General features: G+C 47.0%; 2 long non-coding RNA genes across 7 annotated transcripts; one reads left to right on the top strand and one right to left on the bottom strand.

Annotated features, from left to right (window-relative positions):
- Positions 1 to 807: 807 nt before the first annotated feature.
- Positions 808 to 12,900, bottom strand: LOC129638746 (uncharacterized). Of its 6 annotated transcripts, XR_008707996.1 has the most exons (6): positions 8,321 to 8,475; positions 7,524 to 7,623; positions 7,094 to 7,174; positions 6,077 to 6,545; positions 5,137 to 5,246; positions 808 to 1,593 (listed from the first exon to the last, which is right to left on the bottom strand). It is a non-coding gene; the product is annotated as an uncharacterized LOC129638746 (long non-coding RNA). The 6 variants fall into 6 exon arrangements; XR_008707994.1 differs by lacking the exon at positions 8,321 to 8,475 and adding an exon at positions 12,549 to 12,900 and having other exon boundaries at positions 5,137 to 6,545; XR_008707992.1 differs by having other exon boundaries at positions 5,137 to 6,545.
- Positions 12,901 to 13,382: 482 nt separating this feature from the next.
- On the top strand, positions 13,383 to 16,277 carry LOC129638747 (uncharacterized). Its single transcript, XR_008707998.1, has 2 exons — positions 13,383 to 13,537; positions 14,286 to 16,277. It is a non-coding gene; the product is annotated as an uncharacterized LOC129638747 (long non-coding RNA).
- Positions 16,278 to 16,575: the final 298 nt, after the last annotated feature.

The following is a 16,575-nucleotide window of genomic DNA, read 5'->3' as shown; positions in this document are numbered from 1 at the left end:
TAAAGTGTATCTATGTGTTTAAAGAATAAACAATGCCAAAAAACTCTACCCACTTAGTAATTTAATTCTGCTATTACAAAGTCTTTATAAGACCTAGTGGTGTGGCATAATAAAAGATGTCTCAGGCACAAGGGACCGAGATTCTAATGCAGGCCTCAGCAGGAATTAATTGTGTGCTTGCTGCTTCTAGTTTGGTCCTACTGACTTCTGAACTAATCTTCTATAAAACCATGCTGGTCACCCTACCTCTCCTTGCCCTTGGGAGTATCAGAAGATTTCTCGACAATCCCCAAATATGCATTCATGGCCTTCATGAAGTGGCTAAAAGCAGCACTTCTCATAAGGAGGTATTAGATTACCTGCTACCTTTAGGGGATCGGGCTTCCCAGGTGGCTTGGATGGTAAAGAATCTGCCTGTAATGCAGGAGACCAGGGTTCGATCCCTGGGTCAGGAAGATACCCTGGGGAAGGGAATGGCAACCAACTCCAGTATTCTTGCCTGGAAAATCCCATGGACAGAGGAGCCTGGCGGGCTACAGTCCATGGGGTCGCACAGAGTCGGACATGACTGAGTGACTAACATTAAGGGGAATACTCCCTGAACAAAGGGGTGAGCTTAACAAAGAGGGGAACTTTTAGCATGGCCTGGAGACCCCATCCCTTTGCCACCCGCTCCTGTTCGTAACACATCAGCCTTCAGAGCTTAGTGCTCCGCCCTGGTTCAGGTGACAATGCCCATGAGAGAGCCGCAGCTTCCTTGATCATGCTGGTGTTCATTGTGAGAAAGAAACGCATTCAAGTGAGATCTTCTGAAGCAAATGGATTTTATTGGAAGAACACAAGTATTTAACAAAATACAAGAAACTTAACCAACAAATACATTTTAAAGACACAGAAATGAGGCTAGCTCAGGGAAACTCAGCATTAGGTCTTTCTTTTTTTTTTTTTTTTGGACATGCCATGCAGCATGTGGGATCTTAGTTCCCCCACCAGGGATTGAACCCCTCCCCTCTATATTGGAAGCACAGAGTCTTAAGAACTGGACTACTGGGGAAGTCCCAACAGTGTATCTTTTTACATTCTCTGCAGTAAAAGGTTACTAGTGAACCTTTGCAGGCTCTCACTCATTCTTGCGGGTCTAGTCCCAAACTATAGCAAAAGTATTACTGGCTCAACGAGGATAAGATGAAAAGTATACCAAACCAAGTAGCTTGGCCAGGAAACTCAGTGACACAGAAAATAGAAGGCTGTGGGAAGGTCTCAGAGAAAAGAGGCCTGCTAGAGAGACCAATGAGCCTGACACAGGGCCTTCCACCCTGTGGAATACAAATACAGCACACACGCATGTTGACATGCCCCCATGGGTACACAATTTTTAAAGATTTCTTGAGTAAGCACAAAAGCATATATTACAGAAAATGAAAACAACCCAAAGTCCAAGCCATTCCCAAAGGCACAATACCCAAAGTCAATTTCTGGTCAAATGACCACTCGCTGATGTCATAGGGTCACTCCTTGAGCCGAAGTCCCCCGCATGAAGTTGACGACTTCTGTAGAACTGCTGTGATTCTATGAAATTCAAAACCCTACGGACTAAAGGATAACCTTATACACCACTAATGCAAATACTATGTATCCATAGAAAAACTAAGGCAAAACCAGAATACAGAAGCTGTAAATGGCATTACCCATTTCCCCAAGGAGAAACAGTCTTCCCTCTCAGTTCTAAAATCTAAAAACACTTGGAGGGGGGCACTCATTTGTGATCACAGAAGGGTCTTTTTTATTATGTTTTTAAACCCCTTCATTGAGGTATGAGCAATGAGTGACATACAAAAATAAAGTACACATTTAATGTATACAATCTAATGAGTCTGGAGATAGGTTACATCCATAAAGCATCCCCATAATCTATATCGTAAACACACCCATCCACTCTGAAGTTTCATTCCACCTTCGTAATTGATTGTTATCTGGTAATAAAAACATGACGGAGTAAGATCTACCCTCTTAGCCTTTCCAGTACACATCAGTTCTGGGGTCCGGAGGAGATGCACAGGTGCTTGGTTCCTGGCTTTAACTATATCCTATAGCCTGTAGCTCAGTACTCTGACAATCTACTAGAGGAAAATCTACAACAGGCCTTTCAGCATTCTGGAAGGTGCTCTGTCTGACTGCTGGGGAGAGGCTGAGTAAACCAGTGAATCTCCTTAGGATTCACTGAAGTGAGCCCACTGCTGTTCTTTTCCAAAGCTGATGAGAAGCAGGACAGCAGGCCTGCACATGAATAAGGAGAGGCGAAGGAAGCTCAGAAAGCCAACCCAAATCTTAACTGTGAGGTGGCCTGGCTGGCGACGCTCAGTAACCCATTTTGTGTGTGCTGGAGTCAGCATAGTGGACTGGGAGGGCACATTCAAGTCCAGACGGATGAAGAGACCATTCACATTGTACAGGAATGCACGGATTTTGCTCTTTCTGTCCACTCTTTTTGACAGAGCTGCCCACTAAAATTCCATAACTGAAACTCTGCAGATCTGAGTCCTTGCCTCCTACCAAGTATTCAGGCAGGTCCTGTGCACCACGAGACACTGAAATCGGACCTCTGCCAACTGGAGATCAAATCTCTGCTCCTTCAGAGCACTTGAGAAAGGGACGGTGAGAGATGAAGTTCAGCTCCACTGGCCAGCAGACTGCTGACATCAGCAGAGCGGTTTAAACCATCTCTAAACAAGGTTTGTGGTTTTAATCCTCATCCCGAGTGACCCTACTGATCACAGAGAATTCCCCCTGAGGACATATGTATGGGTAAAAAGCTCCTAGAGGATAAGCAGTCACTCATACTTCTTACTTGTCCTTCAGGCGCTCTTTCCACAAGTTCCTCTTGAGGAAGTTCTCTGCACAGGTCTGACTATGGCCAGGACTTTAGATTCAGCACTTGGAGCGAGGGTGAAGATACCCAGGGGTATCTCACGGGGAGCACATTGTAAGGGAAACTAAAATAAGGAAAACTAAACTGCTCATGCTGAAAAGGGACAAGACATTCTTTCTCGCCTTTCCTAAAAAACGGTGGAATACGGGTCAGTTCTTTGTCTGACTCTGCTGCTGCTAAATCACTTCAGCCGTGCTCGACTCTGTGCGACCCCATAGACGGCAGCCCACCAGGCTCCTCTGTCCCTGGGATTCTCCAGGCAATGGGTTGCCATCTCTGACTCTCTGCAATGTATGCAAATCTGTTCTCTAAGTTAAATAAGCCTCTTGGTAATTTGACAAACCAAGAGAGTTCCTTCAGGGACCTGGCAGCAAAAGCAGTCACCAAGAGCCCATAAAGCTACAGGAAAAGGGCAGAAAATATCTCTGCAGAAAAACAATCAATAGTGTAAGCAACAGCAGTTCCTTCTCAGAACTCCCTTAGATTATACACTGAGCAACAGTACAGCAGGACAGAGAGCTCCCCTTCCGCAACAGCCGTTTTTCGTGGGTCTAGGCCACACAGAACGAGGAACAGGCAGCCAAGCCTTCACTTGCAGACAAAATCACAATTCACTTGGGAAAATGGACAATAATCCTGTTCCCATAGTAAATGTCCTAGTTTATGAGAAAGCCGTATTTTCTTATAGTATACCCATCAGGGTCCATTGCTATCTTCTGTCCCTCAGCTGTGCTAACCCAAAGGAAGGGCACAAGAATGGAGAAAGGAGACAGGAGAAAGAGCCCTGAACCCACAATGCCCACCACAGTCGTCACACCAGAGACCGTTGTCCTCCCCACTGTCAGTCTTTCCTTATACTCTCAGAGCCTCCTCCTCATAGCCCTGCTGGGCCCAAATTTCCCTAATCAAGAGAAAGCAAAATCCTGAAATGCGGAAACCATGGGACCTTTTCCCTCGCCAAGTTGAGCTCCCCTTTCCTCTCCCCGACTCCAGTGGCACACCACCACAAACAATGCATAGCTGTCCCTCCACTGTTGTACCAACACCACCTTCTTCCTTCAGAATGCAGTGAAGGCCCCTTGAGGCAATGCCACCCCCACCAACAGGAAGACCCAAATGGAAGAGAAGCCACCAGCAGCCAGCCTTTCTGCTAGAAAGGCTTTCTAGCGGACACACGGGGGGAGAGACAGCCACAGCCTGGGGGTGTAGCCCTCTCCAGCAAGAGGAATACAAGGGCTTCATGCTCCAGCTGGGGCACCTGACTCGGGAGGTTCCTGGACATCCAGGCTCATCGGCATATGCGCCGAAACAAGCAAATGGCCCCGGATTCATCGACAGTTCATTGATAAGACCCATCGGACCTCTTTCTTCCAACCAATGTGCAGAGTGTGCCCAGTGGAAGAGTGCAGAAAGTGAACGTGGAAAGTTCCAACCACATTCCTACAGAGTTGGGACTCCTCGGGAATCCCAATGTGCCCTCGCTCTGCACAAAGGCACAGAACTCTGACATCAGGCTACCGCCAACTTCTGCCCCAGACTCAACATTTCCCACGCCCCACATGCTGCCGTTGCCAATATGCGCCTCCTTTAGGACTTTAGCAAGGCACCTGAGGTGTGTGAGTGTGGAAGGAAGAAGTGTCTGGCTGCTATATCACTAGAACACACCAGCAACAGCAGCTCACTTTCATGTGCCTCTTTATGGCCACAGGTAGTCCCAACAGAAGACTTGAGTGGTCTACTCAACCAAGTGTAGTGACCATCAGTGGGCGCCTCCCAGGAGACGCTCTCAGATTACTGCTCTAGGCCACAGTATAGGAGGGGGAAAGCTCACCTTTCCCGAGCCGCTTTTGACAGCCTAAGCCAGTGCATAGACTGAAGCAGGAACACAAGAACATCCCTAACAGTGAACTCCAAAATTCTGAGGGATGCTGTAACATAGGGTAAAGCCTTCATCATCAAAGTCTCACCTTTGCCAGAAAGTAATCCACTCTCACGTCACACTCAGCGATGTGCACTATTCTCTTCAGACCCCGTGCTACAATGATCCCAGGCAGTATCAGGGACTGAGAAATAGGTAGCAGACACTTTTGACCACAGAAAGTCCAACGCACCTTTCACATTGAGGGCCTATATCCTCCTGTCCAGCTTTCTCCTTGTGCTCTGAGAGCAGCTCTATAGAGGGTCACTCTTCTCAGCCCCTTCCCCACCTCTAGGCTTTAGGAACCCCAACGAAGGTCCGTATGTAGTCAGTCATTCCATCTTTCCTGATCAGGGGCGTGCTTTCCCCTTTGAGCCCCTAATCTCTCCAGTACTTCTCCTGAAAAGAACCGACAATCAAAAGTGGCCGAGAACCGTTCACGAAACTCATTTAGTTCAAGACTAAATTGGTACAGCTACTATGGAAAACAGTATGAAAGTCCCTCAAAAACTTAAAAACAGAACTACCATCTAGTCCAGCAATCCCACTTGTGGTATGTATCCAAAGGAATACCTCACACCAAGAATTTATAGAACATTAACATTCCCACGAGTGAGTAGACATTCAGAGGTACTATCTCAGGAGCCTAAGTGACATGGCTGGCCTAGGAATGAATTCCTGGGAAGGAACCAGAAAGCCAGATTCCATCTCAAATTCAGAAGATTACCTTCTCTTTCCATGAGAGCCCTGATTTGTGAGACTGTCACCATTTGGAGAGTCACCTTTGTGGAATCCTCAACCTTGTGACTTATTTTTAAGTGCCAATACACAGCAGATTTACCAATTACACCATCCATTTAGGCTTTCTTGACCCCTGCCTCCAATGAAGGCAGCCAAGATGACTTTGATGGGCAGTGCGAACAAGCGTGTATGGAAGGGGAAGAAGGCCTCACGGTTATTCTTAAGTTTCACAACTGTTTTGACTAGGAAATAAGCCAGTTTTGATCATCATCATGTCACTTGGTGAAGGAACATGGGCCTACGACAGGTTTTTCTAAGTATCTCAGGCTTCAGGTTTTCACTGAGTAGGAGACTATCCCACCCCCATCTTTCACAGCTTTAAAGTAATTTCACCAATTACAGGGATGAACAAAAAGTCTTCAAACATGCCCTCTAAAGACTACACACTTTCGTTTCCAATCACAAGGAAATGTGGATTTTCTTTTTACCTTCGGTGAATGAAATTCAGGTTCTGTGACGCCTCCTTCTGGATAAAACCTGTGCTAATAAAGCAACAGAGGAGCCCGAGGTTTCTATGAAACTAGAGGTTAGAAGTGTCTCTGAATGCACCTTGGAAGAGTTCACATTTCTATTTAGCGCTTTTCCCCCACCCCAACTGTGAAAACTCTTCCACACATTTTCAACAAATTAACCACTGCCCAGGAAAGAAGTAACTTTATACAGACAACGAAAGAGAGGAGACCTTTTCCGCACCGCCAGTTAACAAGCACCTTCTTGGTGCCTGAACTTGGTGCTGAGCCACATCAGCTTCGGCATAAGGCCTCAGAGATGGCCAGAAAAGAAAGTGGCTCAGAGCAAGGCAAAGTGTGAGTTGCTGGGCTACCTCTTGGCATCATAGCAGGATTAATGAGGCTGGTTTCCAAGAAGCCCAGTAATAGCTGAGGAAATCTGCTGGCCCTGTGAAAGGAAACAAACGTTTGGTTGAAATGGGGGTCTGGACAGGTAGGGAGACGAGCTAAATCAAGCCACAGTGTTCTGTTCCCATATGTTGGAAATGGTGTACTAATTCCCTCCGTACCTCCTGTGAGCTGAGTGCTTTACAAAAACCATACAAGAGATATCCCTGAGAGCAAGGTGTGATTCCCATTTTGCAAATGTGGAAATTGAGGCTCAAAGATGACAGTAAGAAAGAGTCAGACTCAGACGATAAAATTTATTTTTAATGAAACACGATGTATTGTCTCAGCAACACCTGCAAAGCAAAAAAAAAAAAAAAAAAAAAAGCCCGACAAACTGTGGAAGGGTAAATATTTAATGAAGTACTGACCCGCATATTACTTGAATTGTTAGCCTACACCTCCAGGACCCCTGCAAAGTAAATGCCCACCCACTTATGGAGGGGAGACTATCATTCTCTGCCACTCACTTGGTGTACAGGCCTCATCTTTCTCCCCTTTCCTAAATAGAGCTGGCTTTAAATTACATTCAAATCCATGTTCCCCTACCTGAAAAAAACAGCACTCCCACAGTCTCTGGATTCCTGAAGTTTGTTTTTCACAATCCCATCCAGTCCAGCCTGCTTCTGCCTGGTATTACAAGTGTTTTCCAAAAGGATAAAAAGACAGGTCAGAGCTCTGATGTGAAAATAGCAAGATCAGGCTTTTTGGAAATGTGACATTCTAATAAATTCAGTCCGTCTGTAATAATGGCACTCATGGTGAACTGGAAAAAGATGCCGCTGACTAGTTAAAGACATGGATTATAAACAGTGTCTGAGCAGCGCTCAGGGAGTGATCCTGACATTGTTGGAAGTTCCGATCTTAGACACTCAGGGAAGACATTTCAACACCATGTTAAATAATCTTACAGCTGATGGGATGGATGCTACCCTCCTCCCAGCATTTGTGGCCCCACATAACATAAGGTTGCACTTACTCATCTGGCAGGTCTGGACAGATGTGGCTAATTCCGGGTCCACTCTCTTCTCATTACACGCCCATCGGCTGGCCAGTACTAGATTTTTCCATCACAGGTCCTGAAGGAAACAGTGATTATGCAGACCTCCAAGGAGACTTGCTTACAGATGGACAGCCTAACACAGCGGCAGGAAAATTAGGTAAGTTGCAAGCTCGTAACATGAGTGGCTGGGGCAAACTTCCCCTTTCCCTTATCCACAAAACACCAAGGCAGCCAAGGGCCGTCAGCTGTCCTAACACCGCACGCGGTCCCTCAGAGCCTTACTGTCTCGTTTCACGTGGAAAATAACAGAAATACCCTCAATGGTGAAGAAAGGTCACAAAAATGGCCAAGATCAACATTTGAACCAATCCCCGGCAACGATATATCCACCCCAAACGCCCTGCAAGGGAAAGCAGAATCAGCTCCAGGGCGGCCGCCAGTCACCAGTCAGACTGTCCGGCACCCCCACCCACCCAGCCAAACGCACCCGCCCTTCCCTCTCTTTAAGCCGCAAACACTACAAAGCATTAAGACTATAACTGGGAAGGAGGCTCCGAGACCCACATTTAAACCAAGAAAATCTTCTTCAAGTTTCAGCATGCCGTTACAATAATGCCCAACACCAAACCCGGAAGTGCCGGAGAGCTCTTCTCCGCCATCCACCCAAGAGCCCACAGACACGTCTGTCAAAGTGTCCATCAGGACACACCATCTACCCGACTCTCCACTCACACCGCAGACAGCCAAATATGAATAAAGTTAGTAAAACTTACACTTTTGCCATCTCCGGAAAGGGAGCCGCCATGTTAAATCCTAACCGAGGAAAACGGTCTACGGAAGCCCCACAGCACAATCCAGACAGTCAGGAGCTTAGGCACGTGCTAGGGCTTCTTCCGCCTTTCACGCCCCCGCCTCCCAACATCGTCATTGGTGGGCCTGCGATGATTGACGGGGACAATGGCCATTCCTCTCAGCTAGGTCTACTGGGGGGAAACTGTCCATTTCCCAAGGCCCAGCTGACGTTATGAAATCTCTGCTCCTATTCCTATGTCTTGCTATATCTGTGTCCATCCCTGAAGGCCTAGCTCTACTTCTTAGGCCTTTGCACATACCTTGTGCCTTGTTTCTTGTCATCTTAGACTTTGGAAAGCATGAACATTCCATTTACCCGTGCCTAGATCAGTTACGTCCCCCTCCAGGAAGCCTTGGAGAAGGCGATGGCACCCCACTCCAGTACTCTTGCCTGGAATATTTCATGGGCGGAGGAGCCCGGTAGGCTGCAGTCCATGGGGTCGCGAAGAGTCAGACATGACTGAGCGACTTCCCTCTCGCTTTTCACTTTCATGCATTGGAGAAGGAAATGGCAACCCACTCCAGTGTTCTTGCCTGGAGAATTCCAGGGACGGGGGAGCCTGGTGGGCTGCCGTCTGTGGGGTCGCACAGAGTCGGACACGACTGAAGTGTGACTTAGCAGCCAGGAAGCCTTCCAAGTTTTACTCCTTCCAGGCAAAATGTGAGTTCTTCATATTAGATAGGGACATGGAGATGTATCAGAGCAGAGAGGCAGAGGACTTGTTTCTGAGCCCTGGGGTCAGATAGTACTGGGCTGTGCATGTTGTGTGGGACCCAAGGTTTGCACCTGGATATTTTGCAAGTCAGTTCAGGTTGCAGACATTTGGGGAAGACCAGGGAACACTGACAACAGGCTAACTCTAAGAAGCTTGCTAGGATTGGTACGACCGTTTTCAGGAATTTCATATCCTTTCCTGCTTTTCTATCTGTGAAAATCTTGTCCTTCCTACAAGGCCCAGGCATAAATCACTTCCCTAACTTTTTCCTGAATTCATGTTCCCACCCCCAACCACAAGAGTTATTTCTCCTATTGCTATAGGAAGAAAGATATGAGGATTTCATATCTCTGCTGCAAATGTCATTAAGCTTCACAGTTATCCAAAGTGAGACTGGAAGCCCCCTTCCTTCCAGGAGGCCTCTTGCTGAGAGATTTCTGCACCTGCTCACAATTTGTGAATTGTACAAATAAGAAGGCGCAGTTCCCCTAGGCTTGACTGCCTTGAGTGTTTAACTCATCTACACTCTACATGGTGTGTGGACCACATAGGCACGGGGTCCCTTAGCTGGACTGCATGGTCACAGTGCACAGTGCTCCTAGGAAAGGTGATCTACTGCTAGCAGTGTCCCTCCCATGGGAAAGATCATTTGAGGCTTCGTGGTGTGCAGTGTTATGCAGCAGTCCATGATGTTGCCCTACACACTGTGATGCCTAATTTTATGTGCCAACTTGCCTGGCCATGGAGCGTCCAAATTAAACATTATTTCTGGTTGTATCTGTGAGGGTGTTTCTGGATGAGTCTCATTTGTATTCCTCCCTGTTCTCATTCTAAAGAATGAACACCATAACCACCTGTTTTGAGTGGCTCCAGGAACTAAGAGTGTACTTCACATTTTGTGGAACCATTGTTTTGCTGCATACTAGATGTGCTTCTTCTAGGGAACGAGAACTTCTAAACCAGCAGAGATCAGACTTGCAGGGACACAAAGTACAACTGTTGCAGATGAGTCAGATTTATTTATGAGAGACACCACCTTTGTTTCTGCCCCTCTGTTCTGAAACTTGCAGATCTTGGCAATGGGAGAAACAACAGCATAAATGGGTTCCTGGTTCATAGTGGATATTACCTCCTAGCAGCCTGAGCTACAATTCTTGCCACATGCTCCACACAGCAAGCATAGCCATTCACCCTAAACGTTTTGGGCACAACAGGATCTGCTACATGATAAGAGCCAAGAGGCTGACCTACTAGCATGGAGAGCTTGTTTTAGCTGTGGATCCACTTTAGCCTGGGTGTGGTAGGAATAACAAGTGCTTTTTGAAGTCTTGGATGGTGGCCAAAATCTCTGCAATTCCCATAAGGATAACCCCGTTTTACTTCCTCTATTGATAAGGAGGGTGATTCGCTCCTTCTGAACCTCATAGCTCTTTCTCCAGTGGCCAGGGAGCATGGGGCAGTAGACAGGAGATGAGAGTCTGTCTCTGCCTGGAAATTTCTGAAGTCAGGAGGTTTCCTGGAGCAGTCTATTCCAGCAGGGTGAGCAGAGACCATTATAGGGTGGATTCCGGAAGAAAAGGATGGGAACAAACTTCCACACCCAGTCTTAACTCTGCATCCCTCAGAAGGTGCAGAAGATGATTTCAGTGTCTTCAGAGATACAACCAGCTGGAGCACAGAGGTTAGAGGAAGCAACAGAACATTAGGATAGCCCTGACACTTACCAGCCACATAGAAATAGATGACCATTCATCACCACATTTATCCTCACAGCAATGCTTGTGTGGGAAATACATACAGCCCGGCCTAAAAAAGCCCTCAATAAATGAAAAAAAAAAAAAAAATATGCACACTCCTCTCAAGTCTTCCCCAGGCCCAATATCCCTTGGTCTCCTATAAAACACAAAATGTGTCAATTGATTAATTAATTAATACCTGCCAATCCTGTATTAGGAGTACAGATGAGAAGAAGACCTACTCCCCCACATCCAAATCTCAGCATGTTTCTCTCCTGCCTGCTGACTTGGACTTGCATAGCTTAGTCGGGTAGCTCACATCTTAATGGATAAGTCATTCTTTAACACAAGTAGGTAATAATACTGAGATAAAGAGGTAAATTCCAGCTCTGATAAGAGAACAGAGAACTTTCTTTGACATCTGCATCCTGAGGAACCCCTCGGGCAGGAGGTGACACGTTGCAGCTTTGGGGGACCCCTAGACCGGGATGGCAAGATGTGAGTTGCGGACACCCACAGCCTATAAAATCTTTATGAATAATCGGGGAGAGACCCGAGCCCACCCACCCAGCGGGCACATCTTCAATCAGGACAGACTGTGACACTCTTGGTTTCTTTTCCCCAGGAGGATGATTTCAATGAGCACATGGTTTTAATGACCGCCCTCCGCCCTCCCTGCCTCAGCTGCCGCGCGCCCAACTTGCGCCGCCTCACTCCAAGGCCATGTGAGCCTTGTGCCTGCACAAGCCCACCAGGTCTCATGGCCAGTGGAACAGGGTGGGCCTGTGGATGTCAGCACAGAAGGCAAGGTCGACGGCTTCACCCGAGAAGCAGTTCAGGCAGCCATCATCCCCGTGTTGGACCAGGTCAACACCTGCCTGGACCACCTGGAGGAGAGGAATGACCACCTCCCTGGCCGCCTCCAGGAGTGCTTGAATCTAGCTGGCAGACACATCTTGAGTTCCAGCAGCTGCTCAGGGAGGCCCCAAGCGATTGGCAGCCCCTAGTGGAGCCCTCCAGGGGCCCTGGGGCCAGGCCTCAACCCTGCCTGCCTGAGCCCTCACCACCTGGCCTAGGGAGGCCTGCAGATGTCTTGGGGGATCTGCCTACCTGGGCCATCCTTCTGGTCCTTCCCTTCGTGGGCCTGGCATACCCCATCCTGGCATCCCCACCCAGGGTCAGGTGTGGGCCTGTGACCCACCCAACTTGCCTGCCTGCCCAACTCCTGGATGCTGCTCACTCTGCCCAGGCCTTGAGTGTTCACACTGAAGTAGTCTCCAACAGTGTGTGCACACTCACGCACACAAACACACATAAAAGGTCCTTAATATTCTCAAGTTTTTATAATATGGGCAAACCTCATACAAAAGAAGGGGTTAGGCTTGGTTTGGTGGATTCTAAATGGAGGCCAAAATGTCCCTTTTGAGAGGGTCCTTGGCTTTATCAGGGGAGTTCGGATTCCTTCAGGCGTGACATCAACCACAATTACAAAAAATGCATATTCTAAGCAGTGTGCAGATGTTACCTGATGCTAAGTGTTCCTGGGAACTGGTAGAATAATCCCAGAGGAGGGGGTCAGGGTCTCCCTGAGCCTGCTGAGTTTCAACCTCCGAGAAGAACCCTTTTTTCCTAACCTCCAAAAGCACTCCCTCCATTCTGTGCTAGGTACTACTGCGGGGGTGTCCTGGATCCCTTACCTTAGCAGTAGTTTTGCCTGAAAGGCAGTTTCCAGTTAGCCTCTGGAAGGTGTGTGGCTATCCTGCTTCCCTCTGTAAGTTGCCAGGGTTAACTGGTACAGGTACTTTGGGGCGAGGCCAAGAGGAAGTTTCACAAGTGTTACAAAGGATTCACCTGACCATCCTCTATTCTAAGGACTCTGGGTGTGAATAAATCATGCCTGGGAATTGAACGTGAGCTATTCCTTTGTTAGGCTAGTGTGGTGACTAAAAGGCCAGGCACTTCTGTTGGCCAGACCGAAGAATCTTTTTGGTTATAGAAATCAAATTTGGCCTGGGTGGATGATCTGTAGATTTCATTCACGGGACCTCCAAGGTTAATTACCTGTGGCCAGAGATCTGCACGTGTTTTAGTCCACTCAGAATGCTGTAACAAAATGCCACAGACTGGGTGGCTTAAATAGCTCCCATTTATTTTCTCATAATGCTGGAGCCTGAAAGCCCAAGAATAACGCTGCCAGCAGGATTGGTTTCCGGTGAGACCTGTCTTCCTGGCTTGCAGATGGTCCCCTTCTCTTTGCGCCTTCACATGGTCTCTCTTTTATGTGTTTGTAGAGAGAGAGATCTAGCGTCTCTCCCTCTTACAAGGACACTCATTCTATCAGAAGAGGGCCCCACCCAGATGACTTCATTTAACCTTAATTATATCCTTAAAGGCCCCATCTCCAAATATAGTCACATTGGGAATTAGGTCTTTGACATATGAATTATGGGGAGGGGGAGCACAATTCAGTCCATAACATGTCAGATGATCCCCAGATGTATGTTATATCTTCTTTGCTACTGATGTTAACTGTCACCACCTAGGCTCATCTATGCCTGGCCCCCTCCAATATGCTACAAATCAGAGAGCCCATTTCAATGGCATCTACTTCTCAACGGCAAACTGAGTCTCAGCGGAAGTGCTTTTGCAAGCTTTGGATGCTTCCCTCACCCACTAATTTCTCCAGGTAAGGGTTACAGGAAAGATGCTTTAATTTCTTTGGAGGGCAAAGTTAGCAGTGAATGGGTAGACCCTCATAAGATTCAATACGGTACTCTCACGTTCAGAAGTTTTGAATTTCCTCCCCTACATTATGCCAGTAGCCTTCCAACCACTCAATACCATATGTCAGAGGCTAGCATCTGGTCCAGGTTTGCATTAGACAACCCAGAAAACAGAATCACAGCCTGCTGCCTGAGCTCACCACTGTAAATAAAATTCATGAATGCCTACCACTCTTTCCATTTAACTCTATTCCTTTCCTGACACTGCATCTCACTTGCCATCCCTGGGTAATATACCTTAAGTCAATCTAGAAGGATGACAGCATCTTTGGACGGTCAATAATATTACGATCTCCATGAGGTGGCCCCTTTCCCTCTGCACATAAATACATAGGGCCCATGGGATAGAATAAATGGACAGCAGTTATTGAATCATATCATGAAAATGACCGTTTAATACTTCTCATTAGGAATGACTTCATCTTTGCACCATAAGCATTTTATCTTTCCAACTTGGGGACAAAGGAGGGTTAATAAACAGTTAATTTCAGTACTCCCTTTCCTGGAAAAAAGATTAGTGCAAGCTCTTCAGGATTCTATCATTCCCGTTGTCAGCGAGCGTAAAAGAAATGGAAATATGATTCAGTCGGGACCATTGAGAGGTGCAGAGTGTACTAGGGTGCTTCTAAGAAACGTTTCCTCTCTCCCCAGAACTAAATGCACAGAGGGCTGGTCCTTTTGTTTTCCCTGTGGAAATGGTTGGATCTGGATGTGACTCCTGGGAACTGCTGTAGCCATCTTGCCAAGAGCCTGACAGTGAAGCCAAATCATGGAGGATGACAGATACAGGGAATCACAGAGAAGTGGAACTGGAGCGCTGTGTCTAGAGCCTGCTATACCTCTGGACTTCTCCCCTGATGACACTAAAAAAAAAGGGAAGCTCTTAATAAGTGTGTAACAGGTATTGGAAACCCACGTACGTGGTTTCCTCTGTGTGTCCATCTGTGTGTGTGTATCTTGCTCAATGTAAATTATTAGAGTCACTGGGCTTCCTTGGTGGTACAGTGGATAAGAATCTGCCTACCAATGCAGGGGACACAGGTGTGATCCCCGGTCCAGGAAGATTCCACATGCTGCGGAACAACTAAGCCCGTGTGCCACAACTACCAAGCCCACGTGCAGCAACTACTGAGGCCTGTGCGCCTAGAACCTGTGTCCACAGCAAGAAGCCACTGCAGGGAGAAGCCCATGCGCCACAACAAAGGGTAGCCTCACTCTCTGCAACTAGAGAAAGCCCACATGCAGCGCAACCAAAATGAAGGCCCAGCACAACCAAAAACAAAGTCATTTAAAAAATAAATTATTAGAGCCACTGAAGTCAAGTATTAGCCATCATCCAAATAGGCACTGATTTACAGGAGCGTAGTGCAAATCAATTAGATGATTAAACGGAGGCTGAAGAAGGGAAGGAGAATTGCCTAAGGTCACTCCAGAAGTTAGTAGCAGGTATAAGACTAGAACCCTAGTATTGGCCTGGGAGAGGCTGCAACTCTCCAAGTATTCTGGGATGCTAATGAAGAGTAGAAGGGACAAGAAAAAAGGATCTCAAAATGACAGAGTTTCAGAGGCACCTCTCTAAATGACCCGTCATCAGATATATTTAAAAAATATGCATTCTTAAAGAATATATCAACAGAAGGATGGCTTAGGAAAACTAGCTGTCTCAGCCTGACATGTATCTCTGTCCATCTCAAGATTTAGTAGATGGCACTGTGGGCAGAGTAGGCTCTACAGGAAAGGTACCCTCCACCTCTCCTTTCCAAATCTAGACTTCTCTTTCCCTCAGTTCTCCTCTTCCCAGGCCGGAGACATGGCCTGTGAGGAATACAATAAACACCCAGGCAGATGCTTTATCCGTGGCACTGATTCCTGAAATACAAAGCTGTTGTATTTCAAGACTCAAATGAATTCAGTACTCATTCAACTTCTCCACCTGTGCAGGCACAGACTAAAACAAAGACACAGACTGCCACCTAGGGGTTATTTTTCAGTTTAGATCAGTTCAGTCGCTCAGACCTGTCTGACTCTGTGCGAACCCAAGGACTGCAGCACGCCAGGCCTCTCTGTCCATCACCAACTCCTGGAGCTTGCCCAAATTCATATCCATCGAGTCATCAATGCCATCCAACCATCTCATCCTCTGTCGTCCCCTTCTCCTCCCACCTTCTGTCTTTCCCAGCATCAGGGTCATTTGCAATGACTCACTTTTTCGCATTGGGTGGCCAAAGGATTGGAGTTTCAGCTTCAGTATCAGTCCGTCCAATGAATATTCAGGACTTATTTGCCTTAGGATTGACCGGTTGGACTCCATTCAGTCCAAGGATGCTTAGGAGTCTTCTCCAACACCATAGTTCAAAAGCATCAATTCTTTGGCACTCAGCTTTCTTTATGGTCCAACTCTCACATCCATACATGACCGCTGGAAAAACCATAGCTTTGACTAGACGAACCTTTGTCGGAAAATAATGTCTCTGCTTTTTAATATGCTGTCTAGGTTGGTCATAGCTTTTCTTCTAAGGAGCAAGCGTCTTTTAATTTCATGGCTGCAGTCACCATCTGCAGTGATTTGGGAGCCCCCAAAATAAAGTCTGTCAGTGTGTCCATTGCTTCCCCATCTATTTGCCATGAAGTGATGGCACTGGATGACATGTTCTTAGTTTTCTGAATGTTGAGATTTGCCCCAGCTTTTCCCCTCTCCTCTTTCACCTTCACCAAGAGGCTCTTTAGTTCCTCTTCGCTTTCTGCCATAAGGATGGTGTCATATGCATATCTGAGGTTATTGAAATTTCTCCCAGCAATGTTGGCCAAGAGGACACACTGATCATAGCAAACACCCTCCTCCAGCAACACAAGAGATGACTATACTCATGGACATCACTAGATGGTCAATACTGGTATCAGGTTGATTATATTCTTTGCAGCTGAAGATGGAGAAGCTCTA

This window comes from Bubalus kerabau, chromosome X (genome assembly GCF_029407905.1).
Source record: "Bubalus kerabau isolate K-KA32 ecotype Philippines breed swamp buffalo chromosome X, PCC_UOA_SB_1v2, whole genome shotgun sequence".
NCBI lineage: Eukaryota > Metazoa > Chordata > Mammalia > Artiodactyla > Bovidae > Bubalus > Bubalus kerabau.
Note: the sequence above shows the minus strand (reverse complement) of the source record. Positions and strands in the feature narration are given on the sequence as shown.